The sequence below is a fragment of the Ooceraea biroi genome, chromosome 3, assembly GCF_003672135.1.
Source record: "Ooceraea biroi isolate clonal line C1 chromosome 3, Obir_v5.4, whole genome shotgun sequence".
NCBI classification, from domain to species: domain Eukaryota; kingdom Metazoa; phylum Arthropoda; class Insecta; order Hymenoptera; family Formicidae; genus Ooceraea; species Ooceraea biroi.
Window position 1 is genome coordinate 12,422,118 of NC_039508.1, and position 9,270 is coordinate 12,431,387.

Consider the following 9,270-nt stretch of genomic DNA (forward strand, 5'->3'; position numbering starts at 1 on the left):
GGGAGTGAATGAGGGTGAGTATCGCTTTACGCCAGTTCGCCACCTCCGTGACCACCAGCCCCGCTGTCTGCTGCAGGGTGTCTTTTATTGAAATGCTCGGCACGCCCGCCTACGGTATCCTTCGGGTATCGGAGACACCGGGGTTGGACGAGGGAGGGTTGGGAGATGCTTGAGGTGGCGGAATAGCACGGAATCGGGACAAGAAGTGTCGGGAACGGATGTAAAGTTCAGCGATTCGGTGTCTCGTAACCTCCGAAGATCGTCGAAGAAGAGCAAAACCGACCGTTCGAACCTGCGACAATATGTCGGTCGACTGGCGATATCATCGTAGAAATGAATTTCAAGCATGGCGCTTACAGTCGGTTTGAACAAGAACATGAAGCTCATTTAAAGATCAAAGAGAATCATTTCGTGTATGCAATACGCTCAATTAGCAAACGTGTCGTGAAATGAGACGAGAATTAAAGCAAGAAAGATCACGTAGGTAATTAAACTGATTCTGTATGTGTTTGTAGAACTTCCGTATTGCTTAATAATAACAAAGTAATAAATAAAGAAAATGAATTAAATAATAGAAAAGCATAAATTTTCTATGTAATGTCGATTTTGAACAACAAAACTTTGCGAAAATAATTCTTTACTTTCAAATCTGCACGGTTGTATTATTTAGAGTTCAGACACAAAAGAATTATATTTGCATTGGACTTCAGTTTTCATTTTTCTGCTCTATGTTTCAAGCAAATGTGTAAATTCGTAAAAGTGACGCGAAGCAGTAGTTACCAGACTGTCACAGACAGACTGGCACAAAGTTTAACGATTTGTTGTCGCGCAACAATTTACAGAAAACGATAGAAGATATTCAAAACGAATTGAAATAAAACTTGCTTTGATGCTTTCATGCAACAAACATGCAAACTTACTTGCAATTTTATGTTTTCCATCGCATGTACGCTAATAATGTTAATTACATTCTTATAGTTCATTCCATCCGCGTGAATTTCCACATCAATAAAAAATCCATAAAGCACAACGGTTACAAAACGATTGCACAAAATCATTCTTAACAGATCAATTACATCAAACGAGCAGCGTGTTCTCGTTTACGTTTGCTGTCGAATTCCCGTGTGATTCAATAACGGTATTTAATAGCTGGTATGAAAATTACGGTCGATTATTCGAATGCGGGCGACAATAACCGCGGCGTTCCCGTTCGCAAGTTTGTTCGCGCGGATATGAATACAGTAACTTGGACTTTGAAAGGTCGACGAAAACTCCACGTTATAATACGTCGATATAGTACGTCTATACTCAGCTGTGTATCGATGAGCGTTTATTTCGAAGTTTATCCATTAAGTGCATTGACTAAGGGGCGAAGCGCATGGCGCCGGTGGCGTCGACGTCGCCGGCTTTAATCCGGAATTTTCCCAAGAGCGACGCGTCGCCGCTCGGCGTTCAATTTACTATCACTTGAAAAGCGAAAACGGCTGTTTGATATTGAATTAACAAATGTGAATCTGGAGTTTCAGAAAACCCTCGATTAACTCGCGAACTGATCGCTCGCTTGTACATGTTATGCTCCGATTAATGATTAATGATCTTTCTCCTTTCTTCTAAGATCATGTAAACTGTCATTTTAATATTAATAAAACTTGTTTTAATTTAAAGCGATTTATTAACGAGATGAATACTAATGGTAAATAATATTTTAATGGTAAGTAATATTTTAATACACTTAAAAATATTTCCCACATATCATCCTCGTATCAATTATGACGCGTAAGAAAATTACGACGCGCAGAGAAAATGATTTCCTGTAAATTTACTCTATCGTAATATCTCGTAGATTTTTTTCAACTTTCTGTCCACATCGCTGTGCATTTGCTCGATAGTACAGAATTCCGTTTTTCCTTCCTTCTGTCAGCGTGCGGTGAATCCGTGCCTTATTTTCACCGCTCTTCGCCAGAAATCCGTTTCGCTGAACGAAACTGCGGGTCGAACGAATACGTTACGACACACGAGAGGACACGAGAACAAAAAAAAGCTGCGCTCGTGACATCTGCCGGCCATCGGACCGGGCGGAACCTTTTTTGTAATAAAGCGTTCGGAAATCCCAGAAAAAGCGTCATCGCGGATTAAGCGGACGGCCGATATTAAAGCGCAATCTGAAATTCGACTGCTGCGGAAAAAAAAGAGACGAACGTCAGAAGCGTCGGTTATTATTTGCACGCAAATGGACGTTTAATGGCCAACGTTACAGATGCGTTGCGGAAACGTACACCCGTTCTCCAATCACCCCTTTCGAGAACTCCCGCATATGAAGATCTCGTATTCATGTATTTATACAGAAAAAGATCCCTCGCGATTTAAATGCTCTCTAATGATCGAGTTTTCGATTAAGATAGACAAACAAATCTTAAACTGCATCCAACGTCAACTATACTATATGGGTGCCGCAGCAGGGTGCAACTAAGAAGTGCAAGAAATTTATTAACAATGTCTTTTCACGAAAAAAAAAGGCGAACTCGCTTGTCGCGCGATACTTTTCCCAGCATACGTCATAAATCTCATAATATGTCGGCGAGAATGAATCACGCGCTCGTACGGAAACGAATAAAAATCGCGGGAGACCGTGTCGAGATCGAGGAGGAGGCGGGAGTGGCGAAAGGGGTGAAACCGTGAAAGTCGAAGGTAGAAGCGAGTCGAATCGAGCATTATATCACGCCATTATCAACAGGTTCTTTCCGTTTAAGCATTCATTGGCAATCATCCAGCGGCCGCCTACCTCGAAGAAACGACGGAGGGACACGCGCTCCTTGCCGAGACCCTTTTCTTCCTTCCCGCGGGGATCTCACCCTTTCGTTTCGGCGCGGGAATCGCGCATCTGTGTCGCGTCCTTACGGACCGATTGCGCGGAACTTTTAATTAACCCGCGCCAGTTTTCGTCTCTGCATGACTTGTTAATCCCGAAACTCCCCGAAACCGAAGCAGCGAACTTAAAGTTATATGAAAAATATAAGAAAATTATACGAGAGAGAATTCGTTAAAATACCACAAGAACTTCAAAACAAATTTGTTTAAAGTTACTATTTCAAAATGCAACGTTTACACAAAAGAGAGAGAAGAACATTCTTTCTTTTGTTTCTTATTATTTACACAAAACCGTCGCTTCAAGACTTCTCTTCCAGTTTTCTCTAAACGTCGTCGATGTCTTGGCTTAAAATATTAACAACCGCTTATAACGCGCACATCATGAAATTTCAACTGTGTTAACTCACGGCAACTGGAGAAGAATCGATTTGTCGGATCTTGTAATTCGCACGTCGATTTCTATGCGGCGAGGGAAGAGGGCTCAGCTGCTGCATCACTCGAATGAATCTCCCCCGAGGATCGCGGAGCACCGACCAAGTCGGCCACGGAAAATACGGGAAATGCGAAGGGCATTAGCACGCAAGCACGGAAGACCGGTGTGCAACACGTACGTACGCGCGAGTGTGTGACGTATACACGGAGCGGAGAGAACGAGAAGTTTTTCCATCCGTTCTGGCGAAAATTGCGTCGGAATGGTTAATGGTCGTCACGGACGGACGGGGCCCATCAGCCACGCCGGAAGAACGCATCGCGAGAACAGCGACGAGAAATGCCAGAGAAAAAGAAGGGCAAAGGGTATCAGCGCTGCGTTTACCGCCACTGAGACCACTTCCTGACCTGGCGTCCGCGCGCGAAACGCTCACTCGTTTGCGAACGGGGTGAATAACGTTGTAACGATATTCTCATCTCGCTAAGGGCTGATAGAGTTAAATTCCGAGAGTTAATGGGTAGAATAGAATTTCCTCCCTCGAGTTCGAACCCGCTACATCTACACTAATAATATTTTTAAACGTTGTACGGCATCCAATAATTAATTTCGCTTCAGCGTGTGTGTGTACGTGTGTGTGCGAGTTTCATTCCACTGCAAGAGATCTATTACAAGCTCGGCACAAATAATTTATTTACAAACTTGAAGATAATTGGCCGTTGATAGACCTTTCCTGATACGAAATCGATACCGAACCCGGTATATTTAAGGATTAACGCGAGCATCATTCATTGATAGTTACGCTGAAGAAAGCAAAAATAAACGATACAATCGAAGAGCTGTAACAGTTGAAGCCATATAAACAACAGTTACACAATGGTTTGTATTCGTGCCGAGCAGTCACGCAGCAAGAACGTAACTCGTGGGATTACATTCAGAATGGATGCAGCCAGCAAGGACCGAGAGATAGATGAAAAGGGTGCAGCGAGAAAAACCATTTCTCGCGCGTCGGTGGATCCGCGCGCGGCGTATGAGAAATAATTAAGAAGCTCGCCGACTCTTTGCGCTTGGAACTCTAAAACTGGCCCAGAAATGAAACAGGGAAAAGATGGGCCGGAACGTGGGCTTGATTATCGCCGGCGACCAGCGGCGACAACGGTGGCGAGTCTTTTAAGAAAAGTGCTTGAAATTTCAGGGAATCCGTCTTGCGGTCGCAAAGTGCCGCAACCGCGCGCGCGAAACAATGAATTTGCACTCCAGAATGTAAATGTTTCTGCTCGCGCGGATTAAGTGCGCCGTACACGAGCATCTCATTAGAATGCTGCGGTAGAACCGGGCCGAATTTCATTAAGCAAGGCCGAAAAACGTCGCGCGGATAAAGATCATCCGCGTGGGACGCACAAAACGGAACGCAAGGCGAGAAGTTACGCTCGTAACTTTGCTTTAGCCACGAACGCGTGTTTAATGAACGCTTTAAATTTCCAGATTGCAGCTTCAGTCGAGTTACGTTTTGCAAACTTTATAAAAATCATGCGCGTTTTTGACTTCACCGCTTCCCGCTTGATTAATAGACGAAACATAGATAACACTTGGTCGGACGAAACTCTTGTATTATATTTTTCTTTTAGTGCACATAGTTTCAACTTTTCGCGCGGTGCAAACGTTTAACTACCAGATAACGAAACACTGTGTTATTACGATCGAAAATAATGTACCATGGGCGCTTACACCTGCGCTTGAAAACGGTACGTAATTTGCCCGTAATTATGCTCTCTCCTGAGAAATTAAACACAGCCGCAATAATCGGTCCGCAGAGACCCAGAGAACGACGCTTCTGCGTCCATTCGAAAAATATTTCCCCGACAGATTGGCGAGGATTGTGTCGTCACGTACTATTTGTAACGATTGGGCAGCGGTGCGCTAAAATCGAGAAACCGATGTTCCGCGACGGTAGGGAAAAGTTATAGCCGCACGAAATTGGCACGCAGCGCAGATCGCGCACACGAAAAATTGGGAAAGCGGCAAACAACGAAAAGATAGAACCGAGAACGTCTCGCGAGCCCTCCGATCCTATTAGACCTGAAAATATTGCGGACATGCACTGAATAAGAAACATGGACTCGTCGGGATTTCTCGAAAAAAGAAAAGTATAAAGAAAAAAGATTCGGACACGAGTCGAATGAAATGTAAATGTGCTTCTCTTGTGCAATCAAAGCAGAGCCTGATGAGTCGATAAAAAAGTCGCGTCGCGTTGCGTTGATGAAAATGTTTGCATTTCTAACTTCGTTTGATTTGTGCTGTAATTATTTCTTTTTCTGTAATTTGCGTATTATTGAATAGTGGTGTACGCGCGTAGTTTCGCAACTGTCTCTCAACAGTATTTTTCAGTTTTCCAATATAAGAATTTTTTAAAATGTTCCGCTGAAAAAGCGAGAAATAACTCGTTTATGCCATGAGTACGGTAATGAAGAGAACCTCGCAAGCGTCAGCGATAAAAAATATATACGATTGAACATGCAGAATGCGCGAATTGCAGTCATCAACAGGTCCTACCAGTCAGCCAAAAGTCATTGGCAACACTCCAAAAGCGAGTCCACGAGAGACGAGGGACGGTACACAGATGTTCGAAACGGGGCTGAAAAGGAGTTCCTTATGTATATCCATACATGGGAGAAATCGGAAAAGCGATTGAAAGGAACCCGCGCGTCGATAGAGTTGCATCCATTTAGAGTAATTTGAGCTTTATCTGAACTCACACGCATACAAATGTGATTTCTCACGAACACGTGAAACTAAATGTGATAAACATGAGACTATTTTGTTCTAACATTTATCTCTCATTAGTGTTTATAAGTAGATTTGTTCGTTTTGTATCTTTGAGATTAAGAAGTATAGTAGCATAAATGACAAAGATAGATATTTTTATTTTAATATATATTTTTAAATCAGCGGATTTCATTGCGCTTCGAATGCCAATTCTGTTATCAATACTTGCAAGTGCGAATCGATAAATACCATTCGAGCTTAAGAGGAGCGAATCATGACGCCTTAATATTCAATATAACTGAAATGAAAAACTCGCGAGAGCAGGTTTTGAACGTTGAATGATGAGAGCGAGACACGAATGAACAAGTTATTGCTTCTCGCGAATATTATTTTTGTGATCGCGTCTCATTGCGTATTGGCCGGAGTTAATGAAACTTTCGCAACAATTCAGCTCGATTCTGTCAAAGAAGCGACTTCGGCGACCGTTGTGATCAATATTAGCAATCGGACATGCGATTCCATATCGGCCAAGATGCCGTATCTTCAACAGGTTTCTATCGAATTCGCCCAAACAGCCCAAAGAGATTACACCGGAGCAGAAGATGTGACTGAATAGGCAAATAGATGAAGAGGACACGTCGCATATTACATATGCTAATTCTGTTCGTGAAACAATGATTCTGTGTTAAATACCTTTCTAATTTGTTAACTTAAGTGATCTGTAAGATTACTGTATTTATTTACTGTATGTATTTTATGAAAAGCATTATTTGATATTGTGAAAAGTACATTCTTTTTCTGTCGATTATCTTTTTTATTCATTTATATCTATAATATTCTTTTATATCTACAATATCGAGATTCGTGACCATCGGGCTTTCTGTATACGGCACTTGCAAGGGTTAAACGTGCGCGTAATTCCCGAGAGTGTTTCTTGAAACGCACCGAGCCGGGAAGAAAGATCATCAACAGGTCGCCGTTGAATCGCGCAAAGGTCCGCATACTTTTCTTTGCACCTTAATGATATTTCTACAAATCAATCTTGAGGAATAATTCTTCCATCGGCCGTCATCGAAAAATACAAACATTCTTCTGCTTCGATACAATACTCAATTTGGTGTGGCGAACGTGTGTAATTACTTGGGTAAGTCTCCGCGAAATTAATTTTGTCCCAAGAAAGCGATGCGAAAATCACGTTAATACTATTCGGTTAATATCGCATGAATTCTTCTCTTCCAGAAAAATTTAATAAATTAGTAAGTTATCAATAGGGGCTGATATATTTGGTAATTTAACTTTTGATTGCAGTACTTAAAAATACAGCTAGCCAAGATGAAAACTCTGATATTAAAAGAAGAAAAAAAGAGGACACTGTATACTATATTATTTTAAAGTTTCATTCCTCTATATCTTCGAATTCACACTCCAATGAATTAAATTAAATTTTGTATAAATCCAATATATATTTATTGAATTTTCGTTTCGAAAAAGAATTTAATTTCGTTGATTAAAATTTATCTTTAGTGTATCCAAAATGTTAGATAACAATAATATTTGAAAACACCGGGACATTGGATATATTAAACTCATTCAATTAAGTTATATAAATCGAACAAAAAGTTTATTAAGCTACAAAAAATAAAATATAGAATCGAAACATATCTCGAGCAATGTATAATAAAAAGATAAATTTTAATTTTCATTATTTTTATGCACAAAGTTTTTAGCATAGTTTTGCTATCACTATAAAAAAGAATAGAAATGAAGAATTAGTTTTCTTCGAACGTTATTTCCAAACACACTATGTTGACATCTGTATATGGGATGCAGCAATGTATTCTCAACTGTAAGTGTTACTAAGTGTGTGTCTAATTTAATCTTTTCTTTCTTAGACATCTATTATTAATTCACGTCAAAATTTATAAAGACGATAACTTATATTTATAATTAAAATGGGATAAGTAATAATGCAATTAATTAATTAAAAACCTAGAATCGCATATCGTTTCTGATGATTCTAAGAAAGTTTATTAAATTAATTCTGAATATATCCTACTAAAATCTGAATAAATTATTGTAAAAGACGCACCGCATTTTGAGCAGTAATTTGAAGAACATGAAATCGACTTAACAAATATTTGACATCGTCGCGCTATTCCAACTTTTCAACTTTCAGTATCTAACAAGTCGATCGTCGGGAACAATTCTACTTAAAAAATTTAAGTTTGACTAAAGATTCAGATGTTAATTTACATTTTTATCTTATCAAGGCAATCGAGTATATAAACCGTTTATAATTTAAAAATTCGACATTTTTACTTGTACTTATAGAACAGTCAAAAACAGAGACAAACATGCAAACTGCAAGATCTTGCACAAACAAAAAACTCACTCCAGTAGAAATGCTGCGCTACGTTGCTCCTTTACGGACTTTGCTGATGCTCCCACCTGAAGAAAAACGACGAGGGTAAGATCAACGATGACGAAAACGGAGGACACCTGTCCAATCGCGGTCTCAAAAGCATAGCACTGTTCGCGGACCCTATTTTGCAATACACGTACACGGCTCTATACACGAGAGTACGGGTTGCCGCGCGCGGTTTCGCTCGTGGGGGTGTCGCGGTGCGACTGTAGCACAATCGCTAGCCTCTCACGCTCTCACGGTCTCCATCCCTCCGGACCGTCTCTCCACCCTCTCGCCCGCAACCCTCTCTATCTACCTGACTCCCCTCTCTCTCTTTCTCTGTTCCGCTCGCTCTGTCTGCTTATCTCACCCCCTCGCTGCTCTCTCCTTCTCGCCCCTCTCGGCTCCTCTCTCGCTATAATATCCCCACCAACGATGCGTCTAGCCACTCCTGGAGCGGCAAAGTGCCTTTTCGAAACGCACCCCTCGCGGCGGCACTTTCCCGCTAACAGAATCGACGCCTTCGGCCCCGAGAAAGGGTCCGCGGGAATCACCGGCTGCATTGACTGCGCTGACTGCACTGACTGCTCTCTTACAACCGGGCCGCCGATCTCCGGCCGGCCGGAAGTTCGAAAAGCTCGCGCATGATCGACCGATCGGCCCGCGCATCCTGTTCCCGTTGAGAAATCGCGATGTGACTCGTCGGCATGGCTCGTCCTTATGCATCGCACGCATGCGGGTTTTTGATGCAACGGGATACAAGGAAAAGACCTCAGAATATCACGTGTTGCTGGCAACACGAGAA

At 41.7% G+C, this 9,270-nt stretch overlaps 1 protein-coding gene across 2 annotated transcripts in view; it reads right to left on the minus strand.

Moving 5' to 3' along the window:
• LOC105277046 (lachesin) overlaps window positions 1-9,019 on the minus strand; it is a 137,229-nt gene extending 128,210 nt beyond the window's left edge. For both annotated transcript variants that reach the window (XM_011335183.3, XM_026968704.1), the window contains exon 1: window positions 8,454-9,019. The gene's annotated coding sequence lies outside the window, so the exon portion shown is untranslated. The remainder of the gene's footprint in view (window positions 1-8,453) is intronic.
• Between the last annotated feature and the right edge of the window lie 251 nt (window positions 9,020-9,270).